We start from the raw sequence: 27,850 nt of genomic DNA on the forward strand, positions 1-27,850 counted from the left end.
ACTGTGAAGCGAATAGGTTGAGGCATAGATGTTACATTTGATGGTGGGCTCAATATCTTCTGAGGACTAAACTGGAAAGAATTTCTCCGTCGAGTGAGCTTGCCCGCTCACCATGCAAAATCGAGTGAGGTAATCCACACTTTCATTAGTTATGACTCTATGCCTGAAGTATGAGGATAGCATGACTACTACATGAAATGAAAACAAGATTTCGCATGCTTACGGAAAGCAGCCATTACTAAACTTTGTGTAGTGGAGTATATTTGTACTTTTAATTCATTTAAATAATATCATTGATCATCATCCTGTGTTTGGCCTCTGAGTCAGCCATACTAACATTCTGTTCCTGACAAACACTCAAGGATTAACTATACTCTCGCAAAAAAGTTGTGTGAAGTCGTGGGGGACATAAAAATAGCCTGTGTATATGTGTGTGTGTTCCCAATATAGACCCTCTAGCTTGTAAACTGATACTTGCTCTTGTTGCGTGAAGGCCGGTGTCATAGATGTGTTTACGGCAATATTCTGACAGCTTGTGTTGCTATGATTCAGATTTTGGTTCTAAATTGACGAAAGTGAGATCTGACCAATCTGATCTATTTGAGGATTTTACGAATGATCAAATTAAAATTGTTTGATCGACCCTTTTCATTTTGAAACTGTTGTATCTACTATTATTATCAAATTATCTAACCTTGCTGATGATGACCAAGAAGACTTAAAGGGATAGTTCACCGGTTGATGGGCGCCGTTGACTTCAATTGTATGAACAAAATATATACTATGGAAGTCATTGGGGTACACCAACAGTTTGGTTACAGACATTCTTCAAAATATCTTCTTTTGTGTTCAACAGAAGAAAGAAATTCATACATGCTTGAAACAACATCAAAAGATGAATTTTCATTTTTGAGTAAACCATCCCTTTAAGGTGCTGTATTTACAGTTGTTGCAAATTTTAATGGCCGTAATTGTTGACAATAATGTAACTTCAACAGAAATTTCACTATGTCCAAACTTGCATACTTATACTAAGCCCTACAGCATGTGCTTTGTTGGTAATGTGGAAGTACATTCTTCTGAGAGTGTAGCAAAAGAGTATTGGGAAGAACATCATGAAATGTTGATACAATAGCATTATTGCTAATTGTTCATTTAATTTAGCATATAGGTAAATTTGTTTCCTTAAAATTCATCATTAATGCACTTTTAGGTTTGTACATTTAAAAACACAACACACATCCTGTTTAAGATGCGAAGGCTGTGCACCATGGGAGTTTTTTGGAAAACAATATAAAATATATGCCTGTTGGAGTCTCCAAATACACTGACCCTTGGATGTGAGTTTGAGTATCAATAAAACCGTAAACCCCCCGAAAATAATCCATTTAAGAACACATTTCTATGTTTGGGAAAGCATACTACCATACAACTCTTATTGTGTATATTTTGCACATTATTTATTATTCTGTATGCATCCAATACCTGTGGCCTACTACATTTGCCAAAATGTGCAGTATTCAACTGAGTATAGCTTACAAATGTGCGGAATAAAATTTCCCATAATGCAATGTGTGCCACTTGACCATCCGTCTTGAAATTACGAACCGGAAGTGTTTTTTTTTTTTTTTAATATAAAATAATACAAGGATGCATTAAATAGATTTTTTACTTTCTATTCATCAAAGAATACTGGTTCCTCAAACAACTAAAATGTTAAGCAGCACAACTGTTTTCAACATTGATAATGACAGGAAATGTTTAATATAACATGCATGTTGAGGTCCTGTTTAAAACAATGTGGCAAGCTATTTTAAATGTAATTTTGCAAAAATATAATGACCAGACCTATTTGTGTTACAATTGGCCTGAAATTTGTGAAATTGTCACCTCTCAGTAACAATGGTGTAAAGCCTGGGGTAATTGCAGTTGTATTTGGCTTTAGCAAAACTATCAACACCACTGTTTTGATCAGGAAACGGGATTAAAGGATTGGACAGGAATGTTGCCTCTGATTAGCTCTTGATGTGGAATGAAGGTGTTAAGATGAAGAGAAGAACTAGGAAAAGTTTTGTTTCAAGGGAACATCTTTCATTGTGTCACAGCGTTTGCATGTTGAGCTGCAGATCATTGCATTAGCAGCATGCAAGTGTTGAGTGCACGCATGTGCATGTGAGTATATCCGAACAAACACACGTGTGCCTACAACCACACATACTCCAGCCACTACACACTCAACCTCTCAAGCTGTCTTTCCTCAAAAAACTGTCAACAGCCACTAGCGGATTCAACTCGACATCTGCAACGTCTCAGACATCGCTATTGTTTTTCCCCCTTTTTGCTCGCTCTCTCTCTTTCTCTCTCCATCTCTTTTGCCCTATGCTGCTCAAACAGGCCTACCCAGCTTTTGTTTCAAAAAGCTGATGAAATTGTCCCATGGTCTACAGCTGGTGCTCTGGACTTGACTTTGAAATCAGAGCCGGCCGTGGAGATGTTTGCATACCGCTTGTAAGCAGTGAGTGGGTTCAAGAGACCACGTTAATTAATGGACAGGATCGCACTGGTTTATCAACAGACCTCCCGTTTCAGCCCATCTCACGGTTTAGAAGAATCTCAAATGGACGTTTAATAGGACGGATGGGAACATTGAAATGACTAGCAATTTGAAGCAAAGCTGAGAAAAGGGAAGAAAATAATCGAACACGGTGTTGTAGGACTCTAAACTGGTCTTGGTCTCGAGAATGGTCTTGAGACCATTTTTTGAAGGTCTTGGTCTTGTTTCAGTCTCGACTGCATTTGTACTCAGTCTTGTCTCCGTCTCAGATTAAGAGGACTCAAGATTTTATTTCAAGATCGGTCAAGAAAACAATGGGGATATCACTGAATTGCCGGTGCATTGTCGGATTTATTTGTTAACCGTTGATGTGATTGGATTTAAAGCATACTGCTTCAAATAAAATCAATTACTTATTTTTAATTTGATGTCTTTTGTTACTATTGTGCCAGGTCAGAAATTAACAGGGAAGTGTGTCAAATATTAATACAAATGTCCAGAAAAATCAAGATGAATTAGAGGAGTGCTGGACTTGTCTTGGTCTTGACTTGGTCTCGCTTTGGCTTGTTCTTTGTCTTGTTTTGGTCTTAACCCCTCAAAGTCTTGGTCTTGTCTTGGTCTCAACCCCTCAAACTCTTGGCCTTGTCTTGGTCTCAACCCCTCAAAGTCTTGGTCTTGTCTTGGTCTCAACCCCTCAAAATATTGGTCTTGTCTTGTTCTCAACCCCTCAAAATATTGGTCTTGTCTTGGTCTTAACCCCTCAAAGTCTTGGTCATGTCTTGGTCTCAACCCCTCAGGGTCTTGGTCTTGTCTTGGTCTCAACCCCTCAAAGTCTTGGTCTTGTCTTGGTCTCAACCCCTCAAAAGTCTTGGTCTTGTCTTGGTCTCAACCCCTCAAAGTCTTGGTCTTGTCTTGGTCTCAACCCCTCACAGTCTTGGTCTTGTCTTGGTCTTAACCCCTTAAACTCTTTGTCTTGTTTTGGTCTCAACCCTCAAAGTCTTGGTCTTGTCTTGGTCTCAACCCCTCAAAAGTCTTGGTCTTGTCTTGGTCTCAACCCCTTAAACTCTTTGTCTTGTTTTGGTCTCAACCCTCAAAGTCTTGGTCTTGTCTTGGTCTTAACCCCTTAAACTCTTGGTCTTGTTTTGGTCTTAACCCCTTAAAGTCTTGGTCTTGTTTTGGTCTCTCATATATGGATGGTTTGTGTAAACGGATAAAAAAAAAAAACTGATATGACCAGAAGAACATTTTAGTTTTTCTTTTACAGTAGCAAAATACTTAAATAAACAAGGTTACAGTTATATGTTTTAACTCAAGTTAAATTAGTTGTATTTGCAATATTTAGTAAATCTTTGTAGAAATGTAGTCATTTTGGAAATGTTGGTAATTTTTTGTAATTTTAGATATTTTTGGTAAATTCTAAAGTTTAATGCTGTTGCCCTATTTGAGGTGGAAAAGTTATATTAGCTATATTATATTGCACTCCTAGGTATCGTTCATGGACATACTGTGCAGGATTCAAAGTTATTTATTTATTTTTTTACATGACTGAATGACAATTTTTGAACCCAATGCAGGTATTTCCAGAAGTAGTTTTGTCTAAATGGTAATTTGTTTTTGTCTTGTATAACTTCCATTTTAACTCAACTAATTAGTGGGTCCTAACATCCCTTTATTTTTCTTTGCTTAGCATATGCAGGCCTGCATACGTTGGTTAAGGTAAAGTAACCAACCTAAAAAGAACACAGTGTAGCTAAAAAAATCAGCTAAGTACCTTGACAAGTTTCTCAATAGCCTTCAAATCTTCTAGTATGTCGCATTAACTCATCATTGTCAACTTTCATCAAATTCGCACTCCATTATTTAGCTTGTTAGCATGTGGGAGAATGAGTGTAGTAGCTCAACAAAAGGATTCAAATTCAAATTTTGAAAGCATGTTTTTGATGGTCAAGCACTCATTTAACTTTAGCACCTAATTTTTCTCGCATTTTAATAGTTCAGTGTGTATTTCGCAGCTCTACTAATAGGACAAGTGTAGCATTTGACAGCTCGCGGTCTTTCACGCACCGCGGGACAGATGGGCCAGATGCCCATCACACCAATCCCACTTTTTCCATGCAGTTGTTAGATTCACCAGTATTGAATGAACGCAAATCTAATCGATATCAAAACTCTATATTAAAAACACGCTAAGACACTAATCCCCGCGCTAGCGCTCGAGTTTCACACGTTCTGAAAAGTGGGGATTTTCTGCTCTTCCAAAGCAGTTGGAGTTCAGATCACACACACTTCAAAGTGTGTGTAGCATCAGAGGTCCGCACCTCCTCCGAAGTTTCCCGTTCCACCTTCTCTCCGCTAGCGTCTCTGGATATCATTGTCTGGAGCGTTTAATCGAATAAATCACGCTTTGCTTTTTATCTCATCGTGAGGCCCTTTGTTTTCAGCCTCCGAAACAAAAGCATCAATAAATCCTGTTGGCAAACAGGCCGTCTAACATGGAAAAGTGATCCTGGGCTGGAATTACAAAGGCACAGAGAAGGGAATTGAGAGATTAAGCAAAGGATGTGAACGTAATGACTTTAAAGCAGATAATCCTGTGCATCTGGGGCCAGCAATTGCTTGATATTTATAGTTGATCATCAATCTTAATTGGTTTGTTATTCTTTATGAATAGAATATGAACGTGAGCGCTGCTTTGTTTTGCTTTCATTCATGTGTGGTAGCGCTGGGAGGAAATGTAGAGGTGTCTTTGAGGGACATTCAGCTCAGACTCTTTAAGCTGAAAGAAAAGCAACAGCCATGCACTCTGTGTCTATGACTTAGACAGGATTAGACTTATTAAATTTGAGTAGCTTTCTCACACCACACAGGCTTTTTCCCTCCTTTTCCTAATCCTATCAAATCAACATCAAATTTGGCTCACTGTGAACATAATAGCCAATATATTTGTTTTAAGACTTTTATTATTTCAAGTTATTCCAATTGGTTCCAATCATTTTATAACATTGCGTTATTTTGCATTTGCACATTGCATTTATTTTATCAAAAATACAGTAAAAAGGTAATATTATTAGAATTTAAAAGTGTTTTTTTTTTATATTTTGTATAATATATATATATATATAATTTTTCCTGTGATGACAGCTGAATTCAACATCAGAATCCAGCATCATTACTCCAGTCGCAGTGTCATATGATCCACAAGAAATCATTTTGATTTGCTGCTCATGAAGCATTTATTCTTATTATCAATGTTGAAAACAGTTGTGCTGTGCTTTGGGGCCGTTTACACAACACCGTTTTGAACTAAAAACGGAAAACTTTTTATGTAGTTTGGCCGACAACAGCGTTTTGAGGGCCTGAAAATGCAAGCTTTTAAAAATCGGGTTTCAAATTTAAATGCAAGTTCCATGTAATCCAAATCGTCTCCTTGTAAACAAAACAAAAACGTGAATTTGTGATGTTATGCGCATGCGTGTTATATATTTAGTGTAGTATTTCTTTACAAAAAATACAGCGTTTTTAGTCATTTTCACACATCCGTGTGGACAGGGATCGTTTTGACGACGTTCTCTTCTGTACGAAAAAAAAAAAAGGATAAACTTTTCCGTTTTCAGTGCATTGTTGTCATGTAAACGTGCCCCAAAATTGTAAAGCTCATGTTCTGTTTAGTTTTGTTCTCCCTGTTCCCGTAACCCGATTTCTCATTCCATGTTTGTTTCCATGGTTTCCAATTGAGTTACGCACCTGTTTTTTGTTTTGTTAATTATCATTCACTGTGTATAGAAGACTTTGGTTTTCCCAGTTATGTGTTTGTCATCATTATGTTGAACGGTTGTTGTCTTGTTTATTTCTCCTGCGTGTTTTCCTGGTTTATTAAACAGACTTTGAATTCATTCTGCTTCATGTGTGCTGAACTACAATGTGACATTAATAAATAGAAAGTTCAAAAGAACTATATTTATTTTGAAATAGAAATCGTTTGTAACAATAGAGCTGTCTTCACTGTCACAATTAATACATTTATAATGCATCCTTGCTGAATACAAGTATTAACTTCTTTAATCTTGATTTTGAACAACACACACACACACACACACACACACACACACACTATTTATTTTTAAATATTGATTCATTCTATTTTCTTCATGTCAGTATTAGGACACGTCACATTGCGTCTCTCTGTGTGTGATCTACGTCATTTACCAGGAAACTAACACGACTACAAGACATTTACATTTTGGCTGCTTGTTTGATGGACGGCTTTATGACTCTATTCTTGTCCTCAGCGTCAATGGAACACAAGCCAATCAGAGCTAAGTACGTACACCCCCCCCCCCACCCCCCACCCCGTCGTCTCGCGCTTCCTCTCAGCCCCCCTCTGTATGTCACGTACTGCTTATTTCTCGTGTGTGTCAGTATATCAGAAGGTGATCACTTCGTAAATTCACAGATCATCATGGTAATATGTAAGAGCTCATGAAAACAAACTTGTATATGGCTCAAACACACTTAAACATTATCCAATAATGAATTAAATGCCCTTGTAACTTTAAACCTACAGAGTCGTAGTTAAAGATCTTTCCACAGGGGGGCGTTTTGTTATGAATAATTCCTCACATTGGGATTGGATCAATTAAATCACTTATTTTATTAATAATAATTTAGATATCTAACTCTTTATATTGTGGGCCTACTTAAAGTTCATATACACAACTGTTAAAAGTTTGGGGTCAGAAATGTTTTTAAAATGTTTTTGAAAGAAGTCTCATTTGCTCACCATTTATTTGATAAAAATACAGTAAAAAAATATGAAATATGATTCAAATTTAAAAGAATAGTATTCTTTTTATGTATTTATAAATGTAATTTATTCCTGTGAAAGCTAAGTTGATTCTTCAGAAACCATTGTATGCTGATTTTCTGAAGTCACATTTATTATTATAATTGTTATTTAATTATAATATGTTGAAAACAGTTGTGTTGCTTCATATTTTTGTGAAAAACATGATACATTTTGTTCAGGTTTCTTTGAATAGATAGATCCAGAGAAAATAAATAATGACTTTAATTTTGATTAACACATCCAGGTGATGACATTGAACATATTTAATAGATTAAGATGCTGTCAACATGTGAATGATCTATATATATATGTCAGTGTCAACACAAACATATGAACATGTCTGGATGCTACAGCCAAACTTATATAATTTGCTACAATTGCTAATGAGATTTCTTTTTTTTTTTTTTTTAAATCCTTCGAAATAATTAGTTTAATTATTCACTCACCTTACAGCCACCCAACCGTTTTATATTTTAAAAGGCCTCTGTTATATCAAGCATATGAATGCATGAAAGGTCAAAGGTCATCTTCTCTCCAGACACACGCCTGGCATGATGTTGCGTCCTGTTGTCGACTGGCATGTCTCTCTCAGAAGCTGATAATGCCCACTGAGACCAAAGCCATTCCTGGCATTCATGGGGAAATGCCATAAGCAGGCAACATAATCTTCCTGTCTGATGTGTGTCTAGTACATCTAGTCAGTTGCAATATGGAGTCTACAGTCTGTTTGAGCATTTTCAAATGCTGAATTTATGCCCAAATGATCAGTAACTCTCTCATAGTCAGTGATAAAGTAATGCTGCCTGACAGCGCTGTAGGATTTGGCCCAAGGCCGAGCGCCATACCTACGTCTCCATGCTTTCTGCCAGCCATAAAACGTCAGAGGGTCTAGATGTTCACGGTGTGCAAGCCTGTTGCTTTCTAGTGCTCTGTGCTCGCGCCAGGCAGATAAATTCAGTATTAGAGCCGCACTAAAGAGGGAATGAACCCAGCAGTAGATCTGGGCAATGACCACACTCCTGCTGCAGCTGCCCGAGTCCGACGGGGAAAGAGCAAGAACAAAGGAAACATACAGTGGGGTCCAAATGTTTGGGACCACTGTGGAAAATTATCCTACAGTACTGTACTTTGTATTTTTTCCCTCTAATTTTTTTTTTTTTTTTTTTTGTATTCTAAATTATTTGAACAGGATAACAGTTTGAGTGCACTGTAAAAAAAAAAAAATCTGCGATTATTTATCACAACTTAATTTTCATTTTAGTGTTTATTTTTGTATTTAAAGTGTGTAGTTTCTCTGTTGTTATGTTTGCTTGTAAAGCGCTTTGAGAAAACAACTTTTAAAGGCGCTATACAAAATAAATGTATTATTATTATTATTAAAATCCAACATTGTTTCAACATTAAAAAGTATGTGTTCATGCTTGACTTAAAATATTAAGTTTAGTTAACTTTAGTTTAGTTTAGTTTAGTTAAGTTGGATATTTAAGTTACTTCAACAAATTTTAAGTTGTTAAAACTAATCGCAGCCACATTTTTTACAGTGTGAAAGGTAAATTGCAAAATAAAGTTAAGATTTTCAAAACAAATGTGTTGCAAATACAAAAACAAAAAAAATAAAAGAATACAAAACAAAACATAACAAACGCAAAAAAAGAAATAAACAATAAACAAAACAAAACCAAGACTCAGCACTTACTTATTAACTTATGCATGAGAGTTCTCAAAAAAGAAAACAAGAAGAAACATTTTCAAATAAGTGTAAAAAACACGTTTACATTTAAAAAAGTGTTTATCAATAAATATATATTATTTATAAAACGGTTAGTTCCAATCCTTGATTCTGATTGGTCAATAGCTGTGTTTAATAACCGTTCACCCAACTGTTCTGTGTTGTGTTCACCTCATTACCCTGTGTATGAGATAGAGGTGCAATTTGTTTTGTTCATGTGAGCATTTGTGGGGGGGGGATTTCTGTCACAATGGACCTTTCTGCCTTCCACTTATTGTGCATTGAGCAGGAGGATCGCTCCCTCGAGGGACATTTGGACGAGTTCCTCAATCTCGCTCACTTAACATCGTATCCATGTGACAACCAATGCACCTTCTTGCTCGCTGACCTGAACTCTGCCACCAAAGCGCAGCTGTCCTGGTTTGGACCTCAAGGGAATGTGTAGTGGGCACTGAGCTCCAGTGGATCTGCTTTCACCGTCGGCCCAGTAGATGACCACGACAGCCCCACTCCTGACCCAGTGCCCAGCCAGATAACACCACGCTGCGAGGAGCTACAGCATGTGCCCCACAGACGGAGAGAGCACCTCAGCCGCGATGTTAAAGCCCAGTGCAACTTCTTCACTAAGAAGGTCCTGAGGGGACCCCGTCTGACCTGGTGTTTTAGCCGGCTGACTCATCCAGTGCTGTGGAAGTCCACGTTGAGTACAAGGGAATGGAAGTGAGCCCTGCCTACCTTTCTGCCACTGAAAGTGACTACTGGCTGGATTTAATGGACAGTATCTGTGAGTCCCCCCTCCCCTGGATTTAATTTGTTTTGTCAGTCTCTGTGTTGTTCTACAGTCTACTCTTCAGCCCTCAACAACTCCTGTCACCCAGTCATTGCTACCTCCCATCAGTCCCTCTGTTCCACCTCAGCCTCCTCTCAGTGGCACGGCTACACCATCGGCCTGCTGGGAGCCATCTCCTCCTGGGAGTGAGGAGCCCATTGCTCTGCCTCCGGCCTCTGATACCCCTTTTCCACCAAGGCAGTTTGAGTGCTGGTTCAGAGCCAGAGCCTAGTTTCAAATCAGTTCTTTGTCTTTCGAAACCCAAAGCACAGATCGGCGTATAACACCAAAAGCTCTGAACCAGGAAAAATGGTTCATTAGCAACACCAAAAACATTGCTGGTCTAGAAGTAAGAACCGCTTGTGTCAGGGGCTGGGGGCGTAGTTACAGTGACCAACAAGATGAACAGAAACTTGTGACCGCCATTTTTAAATAGTAGCTAATTGTAATCTCCGTCTATGCAAATTACGGTGAACTGCGCGAACGTGTTGGATTCGCCATGTTTGGTGTAGGTTCGCAAAGCCATGAGCATTAATAGAAACGCAACGGCCGCCATTGTTGATGGAAGGCTTGATCGAGATGCATCGGAGCGGCGAGGAATGATCAGATCACGCTGCGGGCGTGTTTTGAGATCATACGACTCCTTCTGCTTTTGGATCGCTCTGGCAGTGCTTTGATGTCATGCGATGATCGGTCTTCGAGAAGCCGATGCATCTCAAACAAGCCTTGTTTTTTGGGTTTGGCGCTGCCACGCCAGCATTAATGGGCAAAATGAGATGTATACAGTGACGTAAGACCTGGCTCTGTGGTTGCTCTCTGGCCTGTGGAAAGGCAAACCGGTTCTTAGCTCGTCAGTCGAACCAACTCCGAACCGGCAATAGCTCTGGCTCTGAACTAGCCCACGACGACCGCCTAGGTCTTCGGTGTCTCTCCACTCCATTGGCTCTCTGGTCTGTACGGTGGGCTCCATCTCCATCTTTGTCGTCGCCTCCGGTCGTCCCCATGGTGGCGTCAGGACTCTTCACACCCTGGCCACTCCCTCCTGCGAAACCGCTGGGGTACGCAGTCTGCGCTGTGGCCTGCGTCGACTGCGTTACTTTCCTGTGTAAGGCCATCCTCTGGTTGTCACCTCCACCTGCACCTCCCTGGACTTTTGTTTATTTGGACCCTCTCCCGGATTCTCATCCTCCTCCGCCTTTTCGGGAGGGGGCGTAATGTCACAGTTATGTTCAGACTTTGTTTTCTGTTTTCCACCTGAGTTTGTTGTCATGGTTATTTATTTGATTTCGTCATTTGGTTCAGCTGTGTTCACTTCATTACTGTACCCTGTGTATGTACGTTCTAGTGTTTTCACTTTTGAGTTGTCTGGTGTCGTCTATGTTTGACTTGTGTTGCCTCTCCAGGAATTGTGAATTATGGATACTATTAAACTTAGTTTGAAACTCAGAAACTTCGTCTTTATGCATTGATACAGCACAAGTTTGTCCTAGCTATTAATAAATAAATAAATAGCTAGAACAAAAATAGGAGCGACCCATTTATCTATGAAATTATTCATATATAAATTGTATGCTTCACATAAGAAAATAATTTGAATCGTTTTCTTGCACATAGGCCATAAATCGGTGTCAGATTTCCCATGATGCATTTCAGCCATGTGTGTGCCAGCAGCCATGCATTAGATGGCCTCGACCTCTGGCACAGCAGTGAGCTGTCCTTGACTAAGGCCATAATTATGAAAGCTGTTTAATCATACGTCTCATGGGAGATCGACACAACTTCTATGTGCGAAATCGCGAACCCACTCAGCAGACGCCACAACCCTCCGACCCCTTGCACTCCTCAATAATCCTTCACAGTTAATGCATCAAGCCGGACGATGCGTGCTCGCATCCGCCAGGAACACCCCCCCAAATTTAAGACCATGACCCGCACTTACACGTGTTCAGACGGACGGACGCACACTCGGCTGTACACTCTGCGGGGGATTTTCTCTTCGTCTTGCTTTTTTCATGGAGGCATCTTGTTTTTTCGTTTGCTCCGTGACATTTGTTCTTGCAGCTGAACATGTGCAGCACAATTTCTTGATTCTTCCAGGACGGACAGCTGTGGTGCAAATTATACTTAATCCGTTTGCTTTGGGAGGATTAGGTGGTACAGTGTGTGTGGAGTGGATGCAGGGGGTTCAAGCTCCCCCTTGGGTCATATTAACCCTACACAACCAAAAGTCCTCACGCACCCCCGGTACTTTCTTTTGACGTGGACTTAGAAGTCGACCATGAGTCACGGACTGACAATTAAGGAAAGAACCGAGTTTTCGACAGGCTAATTGGTCTGTTGTTTGAAAGCACATTCATATAACAAAGAATGTTGTTTGTGTATAATGAGTGGTTCTGTTACAGGAAATTGCAATGTTGTCTTTTCTCACATTATTATCTTTTTATCTGCAGGAGTTTTATTTTCAAATGTCATATGAAATGTTGCAAAATAGCGCTGGGTCCCTTTTCAAATCATGAGATAGAATATGGACTGGCTGCATCCCACAGGAAGTTAAACTGAAATGACAGGAAGTGAGTTGCATTATTTCTCAAACCCAGAAACGAGTTAGCATGTTTTGTCAATTGCTTTTTCTTAAATTGTTGTTGGTTTTTGGTTACATGCCTGAAATAAGGTCTGTGAACACAAACTACAGGTATTTTCACATTTTACTCTCTCTGCAATATAAAGTACATCAGTCATACACCATTGGGATTTTTTTAAGCTTTTATTTTTCTTGGAAAAAGCTAGATTTTAAATAAAGACTGAAAGAGCTGTCGGAAGCTTAGTGATGGTGATGTTGCAGTCATGTGACCGTTGTTTGTAACCTGCGTTTAGCTTTTGACTTCTGGTGACTGCTTTTTGGCATTAAAATTCATAAAAGTAGCATTCATTTGTGAAGATTATCATGATGAACAAAACATGTAAGTATCGTTTTTGTTGGTCAATTTACAGACATTTATACACTGGGTTTATTTAGAGTCCCAAATAATACATTTAGAATATACAAAGTAAGAATGACGTCTCACTGAGAGCAACATACTTTTAATGTTCTTTCAAATAATTTCATATAATTTCTTACCCTCATATAGTTGTTATATTATATTTAATAAAAAATAAAAAAAACATTCCTCACATAAATCTATCAAATTGCACAAGATATATATTTTTTTTTCCATTTTATTTGATTATTTTTGATGCTTGACAGCAGGGCCGTGGAAAGACAATCCAGCGCTCTGGGCAAAATAGGAATATATGCGCCAACGTTCAATGCACCAACGTTCAAAATTTCGAGAGAAAAAATGCCGATTTATCACATATTGACCCCTACCGCTGACTTAAGACAGGTGTAATGAATTAACAGTTGACTCACCATTTAAAAGAGGACCTATCTTGCTTTGGCTGCTGCAAACTCTTCAATTACCTTGGAGTAATCCAATTTGCGACAGATTTGATGCTCAATTGAAAAATTCGACCAATCCATTGAAACGATCTTGTGACATTGTCGATTGCAGATAGTTCTCCTCCTCTCTGCTCTTTAGTCACTGCTGAACTAGCTTGATTAAGGTTAGGTTTCCCTTTCGGTAAAAAAGTGTGTTAGTTTTGGACAGCTTTCCAAAATTTTCCATTGTGGACGTCTCATGAAGATTACCCGTTACCACTGCTCAGAGTATGAAAATCTAATTCCCTGCTCCTAGCAAAGCCATCCATCGATTATTCAATGATTGTGCTCATCATATTGCCCTGGGAAAGTGCCCAGTTTGCCCAGCGCTTCCACTGGCCCTGCTTGACAGGCACAGTAACTAAAAACTGTTTTTTTATGATGTTGTGCAGCTCCATAAAGATTCTTCAAAATAAAATTGTTTAAGTATGGAGCAAAATGAGTGTGAGCAAATGACTATATAACTTTCATTTTGAGGTTAAGTCTTTAAATGAGGAAGATCCATACAGATGGGGTTCATCCCTCCGGCCCATGTCAGAACAGTGTTAACTTCCATGTTTCGTGTTTGGATGAAAACTTTGAAGTACGGCCTTTCAGCAGTGGCATCAAGCATGGCATGGGGCTCAACATTCTCTCTACTTCTATTATGGACTTGAATCATTTTAACATAGAGAATATATTGATTTCCACAGGAAGACATTAAACCCCCTTGAAAATTGTGTGGGTAACTCGAGCCCTCGCAGTAGAGCGGAGGGATTTCTGCAGCACTGAAAGACTTTTGTGTGCACATGTTGCACTTGAAATCTGCGTGCCGTGGCTCTCGTGAGGTCGTTTACTAGTTATTCTCTCTCAACTGATGTTGAGCCATGAGTTAGTGTGATGAATGCTGCCTGGTTCTTTACTAACAGCTGCAGCAGGTGAATGCCAACTTTCGCTATGATTCCACCTTGCCTCCGATGCTCGGCTTCAAATTGAGTCTATGAGACACCAGTGTTTCTAGTTTAGCTGCCAAAGTTAACATGTTCAAGAAATAGTTCACCCAAAAATGAAATAGTTCCCATTTTGTCATCATTTACTCATCTTTATATTGTTCCTATTTGGATTTCTTATAAAAGATAATATGTTTTGAATAATGTTCCTGCTGCTTTTAAGCACCATAAAATAGACCATATGGCTATATGCTAGCTGGCTATACATCATTAGTCCATACATCATGTATTATATCATATCATGTATTCAATACATCATTAGTCCTTTTTTTGTCTTACCCGGATTCACTATGGTAAGCCTAATAATAGTGTTTATATTTTAGACCTAGCAAGATAGTTTTCACTGGAAATTGTGTACATATATTACTCACCCGTGTGTGTCTCATATCCATAAATAATGAAAAATTGCTCCGGCTACTTTGGCGGAGCAAAGACCTTGGCGGCCTTCCTGGCTGTGACGTGCGCATAGACAGCCGCCGTGGCCTGGCATGGGGGACAGCAAATTCATAGACTCAGTGAGTTCTTGTATGGCCTCTGTGGCTGTGACATGGGAAGGGGTAAAGTGAGTTCATAATCAGGAATGACAAGAGTTGAGACCAGTGGACTTGGAAGCGCTGATACCACCGGACCTGTGACGAGGCAGCCGTGAGTATCTGGAGTATCTGGTGTAGCGGCCGTGACGTGACAAGATTCTGTCATGACGAGGCTCTAGCGTGGCGGGCATGACGTGATGAGGCTCTGGCGTGGCGGGCGTTACATGACGAGGCTCTGGCGTGGCGGGTGTTACATGAGGAGGCTCTGGCGTGGCGGGTGTTACATGAGGAGGCTCTGGCGTGGCGGGTGTTACATGAGGAGGCTCTGGCGTGGCGGGCATGACGTGATGAGGCTCTGGCGTGGCGGGCGTTACATGACGAGGCTCTGGCGTGGCGGGTGTTACATGAGGAGGCTCTGGCGTAGCGGGCGTTACATGAGGAGGCTCTGGCGTGGCGGGTGTTACATGAGGAGGCTCTGGCGTAGCGGGCGTTACATGAGGAGGCTCTGGCGTGGCGGGCGTTACATGAGGAGGCTCTGGCGTGGCGGGCGTTACATGAGGAGGCTCTGGCGTGGCGGGCGTTACATGAGGAGGCTCTGGCTTAGCGGGCGTTACATGACGAGGCTCTGGCGTAGCGGGCGTTACATGAGGAGGCTCTGCCGTGGCGGGTGTTACATGAGGAGGCTCTGGCGTGGCGGGCGTTACATGAGGAGGCTCTGGCGTGGCGGGCGTTACATGAGGAGGCTCTGGCGTGGCGGGCGTTACATGAGGAGGCTCTGGCTTAGCGGGCGTTACATGAGGAGGCTCTGGCGTGGCGGGCGTTACATGAGGAGGCTCTGGCGTGGCGGGCGTTACATGAGGAGGCTCTGGCGTGGCGGGCGTTACATGAGGAGGCTCTGGCTTAGCGGGCGTTACATGACGAGGCTCTGGCGTAGCGGGCGTTACATGAGGAGGCTCTGCCGTGGCGGGTGTTACATGAGGAGGCTCTGGCGTGGCGGGTGTTACATGAGGAGGCTCTGGCGTGGCGGGCGTTACATGAGGAGGCTCTGGCGTGGCGGGCGTTACATGAGGAGGCTCTGGCGTGGCGGGTGTTACATGAGGAGGCTCTGGCGTGGCGGGCGTTACATGAGGAGGCTCTGCCGTGGCGGGCGTTACATGAGGAGGCTCTGGCGTGGCGGGCGTTACATGAGGAGGCTCTGGCGTGGCGGGTGTTACATGAGGAGGCTCTGGCGTGGCGGGCGTTACATGAGGAGGCTCTGCCGTGGCGGGTGTTACATGAGGAGGCTCTGGCGTGGCGGGCGTTACATGAGGAGGCTCTGGCGTGGCGGGCGTTACATGAGGAGGCTCTGGCGTGGCGGGCGTTACATGAGGAGGCTCTGGCGTGGCGGGCGTTACATGAGGAGGCTCTGGCGTGGCGGGCGTTACATGAGGAGGCTCTGGCGTGGCGGGCGTTACATGAGGAGGCTCTGCCGTGGCGGGCGTTACATGAGGAGGCTCTGGCGTGGCGGGCGTTACATGAGGAGGCTCTGCCGTGGCGGGTGTTACATGAGGAGGCTCTGGCGTGGCGGGCGTTACATGAGGAGGCTCTGGCGTGGCGGGTGTTACATGAGGAGGCTCTGGCGTGGCGGGCGTTACATGAGGAGGCTCTGGCGTGGCGGGCGTTACATGAGGAGGCTCTGGCGTGGCGGGCGTTACATGAGGAGGCTCTGGTGTGGCGGGCGTTACATGAGGAGGCTCTGGCGTGGCGGGCGTTACATGAGGAGGCTCTGGCGTGGCGGGCGTTACATGAGGAGGCTCTGGCGTGGCGGGTGTTACATGACGAGGCTCTGGCGTGGCGGGCGTTACATGACGAGGCTCTGGCGTAGCGGGCGTGACGTGACGAGGTGGCAGTGTCGAGGCTCTGGCATGGCGGGCATGACGTGATGAGGGTCTGGCGTGGTGGCAGTGTTGTAACGAGGCTCTGGAGTGGCGGGCATGACGTGATGAGGCTCTGGCGTGGCGGGCGTTACATGACGAGGCTCTGGCGTAGCGGGCGTTACGTGACGAGGTGGCAGTACCGTAGCGAGGCTCTGGCATGGCGGGCATGACATGATGAGGGTCTGGCGTGGTGGCAGTGTCGTAACGAGGCTCTGGCGTGGTGGGCATGACGTGATGAGGCTCTGGCGTGGTGGGCATGACGTGATGAGGCTCTGGCGTGGTGGGCATGACGTGATGAGGCTCTGGCGTGGTAGGCAAGACGTGATGAGGCTCTGGCGTGGTAGGCAAGACGTGATGAGGCTCTGGCGTGGCGGGTGTTACATGACGTGATGAGGCTCTGGCGTGGTGGGCATGACGTGATGAGGCTCTGGCGTGGTGGGCATGACGTGATGAGGCTCTGGCGTGGTGGGCATGACGTGATGAGGCTCTGGCATGGTAGGCAAGACGTGATGAGGCTCTGGCGTGGCGGGTGTTACATGACGTGATGAGGCTCTGGCGTGGTGGGCATGACGTGATGAGGCTCTGGCGTGGTGGGCATGACGTGATGAGGCTCTGGCGTGGTGGGCATGACATGATGAGGCTCTGGCGTGGCGGGCAAGACGTGATGAGGCTCTGGCGTGGTGGGCATGACATGATGAGGCTCTGGCGTGGCGGGCAAGACGTGATGAGGCTTTGGAGTGGTGGGCATGACGTGAGGAGGCTCTGGCGTGGTAGGCAAGACGTGATGAGGCTCTGGCGTGGTGGGCATGATGTGAGGAGGCTCTGGCGTGGTGGGCATGATGTGATGAGGCGGCATACGTTGTGACGAGGCGGCCGCGGTGTGATGAGACTCTGGCGTGGCGGCCGTGACATGACAAAGAACTGATAACTAGATAACAACACCATGATGAGTGTGTGACACCATCACCATGTGAGTAGATGACAAATGAACAAAAAGACACATGTCACCAAATGACAAGATCACAAGTGGGAAACAGGGAATTTCATGACATGAACAAATTTCATAACAAAACAAAACCTTACCGGATGTGACAATGTGATTGAAAGTAGTTTCTACTGAACCTGTTTTCATCATCCAGTACATACTGTACAACTCAGTGAACAAAAATCCCAGAACACCATGTCATTGCTTTACGGTCATTGAGGTTACGTTTCTGGATCTTTGTAAGAATGGAAGAATTCGGTTTCTACCTATTGTAAAAATGCAAAGGTCAATTTGTCAGAGAGCAGGAGATTATCTCCATGTGTTTTGTGGTCTGTGTTCTTAGCTCAAGTATGACCATGAAATGCCATGTGGCCTGATGAGTAAGACGTACTTTACAGTTATGAATTCAAGGCCACTAGGTCTTTGTTTACAATGTTTGGTCAATTATTTTGATAAGTGAACATTCAGCTAACAAACATATGTTCTATAAGACCATTTGGTTACACTTTTTTTTTGATAGTCCACTTTGAACATTCTACTAACCCTAATGTTAATCGTAAACTAACAGTAGGCCTATACAACTCTAAGAGTTAGTTTGCATGTAGTTACAAATGAATGAGAGATTGTTGACATGTAGTTGCAAAGTTACTTATAGTTAACAGAAGTGAATTAGCGTAATAAAGTGCAACTGAACGTTTTGCTAACGTTCCCGTTTGACTTATGAAAACAGTATTTCTGAACATTCAAAACATCAGCTTTTTTTCTTCTTTTTTTATATATATATAAATTAACGTTAAGGGAACATTCCATGTTATAATTTTTCAAACATTATGAGATTTTTTTATTTTTTTTTTATGTTCTCTGAGTGTTCTAAACCAATTAGTAACATGTTAGTAACAAAAATGTTAGACGAAATTCCAGCTAAAATGTTTCAGAAAAAAAAAAGTTTCATGAATGATGTATCATATAAAAATCAAATGGTTAATACAATTTTGCTTACATTTTTAGAACATTAAACCAGATAACTCTGAATGCATGTTCTATTAACGTTACCGGAAGAATGTTTGCTCATAACTTTGAGAGAATCTTGCCATAGCATAAGACAAAGTTCTGAGAACATTACCTGTTGGCTGGGTAAAATATAGACCTTTTATCACATTTCAATGATTATCATGATTGTTTTTTAGGATTGGAAAGACTTTCTAGTGACTGCATGAAATTAATTCCCTGGTTTGAGAAGGTCTGTTAGCATTAGCGTTAGCATTGCAAGAAGAGAAATGAAACTTGTGTATACTCCACATTGAGTAGGTAGAATAGTGTAGAATGTGTGTGTTAATCTTAAATGAGTCAAAAAACATCTGTGAGAAGGCATTGTTGTCTCTTTGTAGGGCCAGGTCGGGGCTAATGGTAGATTTTACTGGATGTTTTATGTTTATGGTAAGTGACAGTGCCTGACTGACACGTAAAAAAGCTTTATTAGTGCCCACACATGCAGCTTGCTCAAAGTTTTTTTGATGTCCAAAATTGTGGTTTCAGGAGATACTTTCTGGTTTGGATCATAGCTAACTTTGCCATAGCTAACCATGCTAAATATGCTAATCTGGTTTCTTGTACAAAATGTAGCTAGGCTACATATCAATCATTTATAGTGTAGGCCTATATATGTGCTGTATTGACAAACAAAAAGTAATTTTATCTTTATTATAAAGCTTCCCATTTAATCAGCATTATGCAACAGTGATTTTAGAAAGGAATTTTTAACATCTGCAACATTACAAGCGTTTTTCAACATTAGTTTTACCACACCTCTGATTCTAGGGTGTTTAATAACTGTTTTATTTAAATTATTTATTACATGATTGTTTTATTATTAGATATATTAGAGATTTATCACATCCTTTGTGATCTGTTCTGGTCAAATACATTGCCTTTGACCTCGGCTGACAGGTCATCAGAGATCAGATGGAGACAGAAAAACCAAACATTTCCTAGCAAAGGATTTCCACCAGGGAATTCAGGCCCAGTGGCAGCTGCAGAAACAAGAGCCCTATACCTGCGGATGTACGAGACTCCAGTCCAAGAGAGAGTTAGCCTTTAATCCACAAATGTTCTTCAGAAAGTGCTCAAGTCATTCATAGTGCTTTGTGGAAGCCAAAATGGCTTTGAACGAAAATATAGCTTTAGTTACAGTATGTCATACAAAATAATTATAGGTGTCCAAGTTACACACACTGCATGTAAATGTAAAGTCATATACTGTACAATTAACCAAATCATTCCATGGAAAGTGTATGAATACATTTTAAAATTATTATATTAATTCAGTTTATTTAAAATTCAGGGAAAGTCACACGTACTTCAGATACTAATGCACTATAATGTATATGTTCACACTGAACATTTCAAATAGAAAAAGTGCACTTTAAATGGCTGGATAATGCACTTAATTAAGCGAAAAAACAAAATGTGGAATGTTAGACACTTCATGACTAACAATTAAGTGTAATACATTTAATGCACTAATGTCGCAGCTTTAATTATGTAGCAGAGGGGGCGGGGCTATCAGACTGACAATGAATGACAAAATAATTGTATAAAATTCATACACTATAAACGAATGAGTACATAAGTGCGTAAGCACAGAGTGTATAGTGCATCAAAATTGTATATAAGTGCATAGTGAGTTAAATATAATGAATACAAGTAAAAAAGAAAGATCTAAAATACCTATTTTTGCACTGCTATATATGGTGCAAAACATATTATATATTTTTTATTATGTTTTTTTATATCAATGCTGAAAACAGTTCATATTTTTTGTGGAAATATTTTTTTCAGGATTCTTTGATGAATAGAGAGTTCAAAAGAACAGCATTTACTTGAAATAGAAATCTTTTGTAACATTATAACTGTATTTAATCTCAGTTTTGATCAATCTAATGTGCCCTTGCTGAATAAAAGTATTATTTTCTTAATAAAGAAGAATATATTTAGTATATATATATATATATATATATATAGCATGTGTGTGTATCCGTGTGCTAATTGTAAATATGGTATATTTTTTAAAAATTCAAGTGAATGAATTTTTACGCATTAGAAAAGTGGCTTTCTTCAAGTTAAGTGTGAATGTCATTCATTGTGTCAGGCAGCTCGTGTAAGTATGGGTGAATGTTTGACCTTCTGTAGCAGCGGGTCGGGGCTCTTCAGATAGGGGCCCATCGGTGGAGGGGTGTGGGGTGGAGCGTGCCAGCGCGAGGGCCGCGGTCGCCGTGGGGACCGCAGAAATGACAGCTGCAGGTGTCGACACGGGCCCGGGGGGAGCAGAGGGCCCAACAGCAACTGTTAGCCTAATGCCAGGAGGATAAATAATAAAACAACTGTTAGATAAGAACTCCTATTCAAGTAAAAACGAGAGAGAGAGAAAGAGGAGGGGGATGTAAATGCATAACTTGTGGCGGAGCTCTAAATCTGCAAACTTTGGCATGGGAGATTATGTCCAGGGCTTTAATTAAACAGATGTTGCGATGAATATTTCAACTTTTGAGAAACAGGATAGTGGCGTGTGCTGATGCAATGCATGGTGGGATCAGTAAATAAGGCACCGAGCACCATGTGTTTGGGATAATGGGTCTGTAGTGGTGGCACACTTCTCAAATACGCTAACGTGTGTGTGTGTGCGTCTGTGTCTGTGAGTAAATCAATGTATGGACACACTTTATTAATACCTTAGATCACAACCCTGGACCAGCAGTTACCTTAAAATCGGTATGAAACATAAGTTTGAGATAGTCTTTTTCCCCCTGTTGTGATGTATATCTGAGTGAAACGGCTTCTCGAGAGAAAAAAAAAAAGTAGGGAGGGACTTGATTTTGTCTATTGGGAATTGATTGGATGTTTGTGGTTTGCTATTGGTGGATCTCATGTGAGTGACAGGTTGCCCCGCCCTCGTAAGCCCCAGTAAACACGTCATCAGAGAAGAGAAGAAATTAAAAGAGGACATGCATTGATGTAGGCCTGCATGAATAAATCATTTACAAGAAACAATACAAATTGCACAATAAAAAAAAAAATATTGTCAATTTTGATTTCATAGTGACTAACACCAAAATTTTCTTTTTTTGACACTATAGTCAAAATATCTACTTTTTTTCTACTCAAACTTCAGCATTACACTTACTATTAGTTTGTTTAGCACATTTATTGAGTGAATCTTCCATTTCAAATTTTGCATTTTACATCGCATTTTAATGTAATGTGTCCTTTTTTTGTTTTGTGTTTTTAATTCCAATTTTTCTTATAATTATCCTTACAGTAATATTATTTAGAACATAGTTATTTCAAATGGTAATAATACTTCACAATATTATTGTTTAACCTTATTTTTGCTAAATTTAAAACAAATAAAGTCAGCCTTGGTGAGCATAAGGAATTCTTTCAAAAATTGTACCGACCCCAAACATTTGAACAGTAGTGTATACTGAATATTGTACTGTTTATATACTGGATTATGTACCGTTTTATATTTGTACTGTATGTTATTATAATACAACTATTATTGCATTATAAATTGCAAAATAATAAATACAATTTTATAATTAAATGCAATAATAAATGTTTTTCTTTGGATTTTGTTGTGAAATTTGTTCTTGGTGGGCTCAATGAGATTTTTACTGTACATGTTAAACTAATAATGTTTTCTATTGGATGATCAAACTGAATCCCACTGGAAACAATTTTAACTCTTAGTAGCCATTTATACGATACCGTTTTTAACTAAAAATGAAAAAAAAAAAAAAGTATGCATTTTGGCCATTCATTTACACGACAACAGCGTTTTGGTGGCCTGAAAACGCAAACTTTTTAAAACTGGTTTCAAAGTGCAAATTTTTGAAAACGTCTCCATGTAAACTACAAAAACGTGAATTTGTGAAAATAGTGATGACATGCGCATGCATATTATGTGTTCTGTCAATACGGGCATAAGTGTTTCTTAAAGTGACTACTGGCCTGCCATGAATAATACAGCGTGTTGTGTTGTTTTCGCAGATCCGTGGGAACGCCAATCGTTGACAATGTTGTCTGTGTTGTCTGTATGCAAAAAAAATAAAAATAATAATAAAATAAAAAAATTCTGTTTTTAGTACATTGCTGTTGTGTAAATCCACCCAAAATGTGTCACTTTATCATAATGCAGATAACGGGACTCCCCACTTCTGACTGGTCTCCCCCTCCCCCTCGCCCCATCTTCTCACTCCAGTATGCCAGGCATCCAGCATGGTCAGCAGGGAAACTCTATCTGCTTTTTGCCATAGGAGTTTGGCCTTGGGTGTAACTTTGCCATTAACTAAAACAAATGCTGCCATATTTTTAGCTTCAGTAATTGCCCTGTCTCAGCATCCAGCTCTTGGAAGAAGCACAGATACACCCCAAACCCCCACCCTGTAACATGAACTCAGGTTAAGAATATTAACACGATGCAGAGAGTCGCAGGCGGCCCTGTGATGTGGGCTAGAAGTGTCAGGAGGGATTTTTCCATCTGGAGCGATTAAGAAAATCTAGATTGGATGACAGTTTAGATTCTCAGGGCCCTATCACACACCCGGTGCAATGCAGCGCCAGACGCGGCGCAAGTGTTTTTTTGCTAGTTTCAGCCCGATGCCGTTATCATTTTCACGTCCTGCGCCACGTTGTTTAAATAGCAAATGCATTTGCGCCCATTTGTGTGCCCATGGGATATGGTGGAATCCGGCTTGTCCCGTAGATGGTCTGTTTGCGATTTAACCTTACGCACGAGTAATCCGTTTCCTCTCTGGTGAAGCGTTCAGTTTTTCCGCATGCAAATTCCACCATGTAAATAGCGAATCCGCCATGGCGCGAGCGCAACTGGCTTTTAAAGGGAATGGGAGATGAGACTCTGATTGGTTTATTGTACGTTACGCCTAAAACACACCCATTAGTCATTAAGAGAATAGGGACAACCCTTTTAGACCATACGCCGGGTGCACATACCAATTTTCCCGTTTTCCCGCCGTTAAACTACCAAAAGTGGATTCGGACACGCACTTGCGCTGAGTTCTTTAGACCATGCGCTTAGATCGTTAAAATAGGGCCCTCATTTTTCAAGTTATCTTCTGTGTTGAAATTCAACATTATTTTAAGTTCTCTTACAGTATGTGCAGGCAAAAAAAAGTCAAAAGTCACATCTATGGTATTCCAAGAAAACTTTGTGACATTAAATTAGAAGTGATTGGATTTAAGTGTTAGTGAGGCCAGCAGGGGGCGCTCACCCTGTGGTCTGTGTGGGTCCTAACACCCCAGTGTAGTGACGGGGACACTATACTGTCAAAGAGCACCGTCCTTCGGATGAGACGTTAAACCAAGGTCTTGACTCTCTGTGGTCATTAAAAATCCCAGGATGTTCTTCAAAAGAGTAGGGGTGTAACCCCGGCATCCCGGCCAAAATATGCCCAGTGGCCTCTGTCCATCATGACCTCCTAATCATCCCATATACTGATTGGTTTAATCACTGTCTCCTCTCCACCAGTAAGCTGGTGTGTGGTGGGCGTTGCAAGTGGATGCTGCACATTGGTGGTGGTTGAGGAGATCCCCCCCCTTCCATATGTGAAGAAGCGCTATATAAATGTAACAAATTATTATTATTATTAATATTATTAAGCTATTGCTTTTCTGAGAAAATGGACTTTGCCTTGTGCCAGTAAGTAACCACCTAGCAGCCACCAAGAAACCACTTCAGTCCATCTTACCACGTCTCGAACCTCCGGGGAAATCACCTGTTTAAAAAAGAAAGAAAAGCTGAACAGTGAAGAGTCTGTTGGCAAAGAGAACGCAACAGAGGGTGTAATAAAACCAGAATCAACATTGGCTTACCTTTTTTACAGATGCCGAGAATGGAGGGATTTGAAATGTTGTTAAAGCGACGTGGAGATGGCGTTTTTATTTCTCAACAGGTGAGTATATTTTATTCAACAGATAAATTGTAGCTTTCTAATAGAGTTCATTGTAAAGTATTATCTATTGTGAAGGGTCGTTTCATTATTTTCATTATTATTTATTTTCAAGGAAGTACCATGTCTATTAATGTCTATTAAATGAACGTAGTTATATCTCTTAAGCCTTGCAGTGAATGTTTTATGAGCAGTAGAATAATCATATTCATCCGCAGTCACGCAGAGCCGAAGCACAACCAAAACAATGTTCTTCCGCAAAATGCCTGCAGTTTTAACCGCTAGAGGGCCAAAAGTTACATAGTGTACCTTTAACAAAACACAAGAAAACACTCAGAATAGATCTCCAGAAAGAGCTAACAAAACTTTTTGTTGCAATCTGGATTGGGTGAAATAACAGCTTCACCGCGATATCCTTCTTCCATCTTAGTTTGTGATTAAAGGCGCTTTCATCCCCAGCAGGCGTCTGGCATTGACAAAAGCTGTCATTTCTCTGTGAGGTCGGAGTGTGCCAGCTGACAGCTGCAGGGCTCAAGCCTTTACCCGCAGTCCTGACGCCTGCCCATGTAACGCCAGCGGCTGGGAGGCCAGCGGAGGGGCGGCGTGAGCACTAGCCCACGTCCCATAACACAGCCATTGTTCCCTCAGACCCTGCCATGGCCAATGATCATGGAGACCAATGGGATAATGCAGGAGGTGTAATCTAATATTCATTTAATTCACTTCGAAAACATGCACTTATAAAACAGACTTTGTCATATAATGTGTCATAATATCTTGTCTCATAGTTTTTAGAGCCAATTAAAAGTAGTTTGTGCTTTATAGTATTGAAAAATCGACTGGCCCCAAAAGCAAAAACTAGCGACACTAGACTAGAAGAGAAGCCTACAGTAAATGTGTTAAAATCTTAAATCAATCAATCGATTAACCAACCAATCAATATTCAAATGATTCAATGATTCAAAACAAAATAAATGATAAAAAAAAATCTAATAAATAAACAAACGTGATGGAATGAACAACTAGTAAATAAATATTTGAAAAAAAATATTGTTTGAATGATTGAATAAATGAATAAATGAATGAATGAAAACATAAATAAACGATTGAATTAATAAGTAAATAAGTTGAATAAATAAATAAATGATTGAATAAATGATTAAAAACATGAAATAAAAAACATTCAAATAAATAAACAAACAAATGATGGAATGAATGAATAAATAAGTAAATCAATAATTGAAAAAATAAATAAATGTTTGAAAGATTGAAGTAATGAATGAAAACAAATGACTGAAATGATGAATGAATACATAAATAAATGATTGATTGAATGATTCGAAACATAAATTTATAAATAAATATACAATTTATGAATTAATAAATACATACTGTACATACGGGGTCCAAATCATTGTACTACTATTGTTTTTTTTTGTTTTTTTGTTTTTACTGTTCAGGCTAAATTAACCGACATATTTTGGACACATATAAACTGACTGACAAAATTTGTAAAATAATTGTAATTATTAAGCGTTTTTTTGAGTGAAGTCTGCTATGGTCAGATGGACCAGCATCAGTAAAGATGTTTAATTTCAAAATATATTGTCTAAACCAGATCATAGCAAGAACAGGTCATATTTTACTGTAAAAACTTACAGTAAAAATAGAAGTACACTCACATTCAGACAGTCGACACACGTGCCCAGACACTGCAGCTGAGGAACTGTTATATAAAGTGTCACCAAGGTAAATGTCAAAAGGTCAGATATGTGTGTAAATTGCTTTGCCAGGGCTTCTAGGGTCAGTCAGTCCAAGTCACTCCCCTACTTTAACTTTACAAATTACAAACGTTTTCATACTGGTCATTGACTTAATTTTGCAGTCATGAAATGTGTTATTTAACACGCAACTCTCAACTTGTTTGCCACAAACATTGCTGTAAATCCTTCAGTTTTGTGAAGTGTTTGTGCTGTTCAGCGGTAGTATAGGCAGCTCGTGATTTGTCACACAGCGAGATGGATGAAGGAATTGGGGTTGGATTGCCATGAATAGGAACCTGATATCCAGGCCACCATGAGTTACTGTGAATACTGTACACTTCTCTTCAACAAGCTTCCAGGACACGTCTCCTCATAGACTACCAGCACCTCGTGGAAGGAAAATATGAGGAATCGCACAGCTAAAGATAACCACACATACGAATATATATATATAAAAGAGACCTATTTTTAACTACTGTCTGTAAAGCTACTTTAGCACGGGAATACACTTAACGATACATTTTGGAATAAAATCATAGATAAATATTCTAGAGATGTGAAGTTTGTTTTGATCTTATTGTGAAATACATTTTTCTGTTGTTGATGATATTGATAGAGATGATGTTTGCTTGATGGAGGACCCTGAGAAAATAAATATATATATAGGCTATCAATATATATATTTTTTTTTTCAATTGGTGCAAACTGCTGACCCACAACCAAAAGACACATTTAAAAATAATTTCAGTATTCAAATCTTAGATATTACAAAGATCCTTCTATTATCTATTGAAACCCACAATAATATTTAAAATATCAGTAATCATAATTTATTTTGTACTTTCAATTGGGAGGTGCTGTCCCGAACCCTAAGCAATTTTTGCAATTTTTCCATGCTTGTTTTGAAAATATATATATATATATTTTTTTTTTTAAGTAAAGTAAAAAATAATATTTATTTTACATTTTCTTTGTAAATTACAAAACTTTATGTTAAAAAATGTGTCCCGCGTTTTCATGTCACTACTGAAACAGTGTGTGTTTTAGTCCATTGGCTGATTTTAACCACACCCCTACATTTTTTGATCAGGAAATATTCCTGTGTCCCTCTCTCTCCATCATTTTGAGGGAAATGTGTTCAAAAGTCTGAAAATATGTGTGTAACTTTAAGGAACATCACTACCAAACACCTTTTTTTCTGCAATTAAGCAAACTTTTTTGGGTGTTATTCCATAAAATTTAGTTTTTATGTGTGTACAA

The 27,850-nt window shown here is 40.3% G+C and overlaps 1 long non-coding RNA gene across 1 annotated transcript; it reads left to right on the forward strand.

Moving 5' to 3' along the window:
* On the forward strand, window positions 1-27,124 carry LOC306993927. The gene is made up of 3 exons (XR_013796573.1): window positions 1-129; window positions 24,762-24,830; window positions 26,819-27,124. It is a non-coding gene; the product is annotated as an uncharacterized lncRNA (long non-coding RNA).
* Window positions 27,125-27,850: the final 726 nt, after the last annotated feature.

This window comes from Phoxinus phoxinus (assembly GCF_949152265.1).
Source record: "Phoxinus phoxinus genome assembly, chromosome: 25".
NCBI lineage: Eukaryota > Metazoa > Chordata > Actinopteri > Cypriniformes > Leuciscidae > Phoxinus > Phoxinus phoxinus.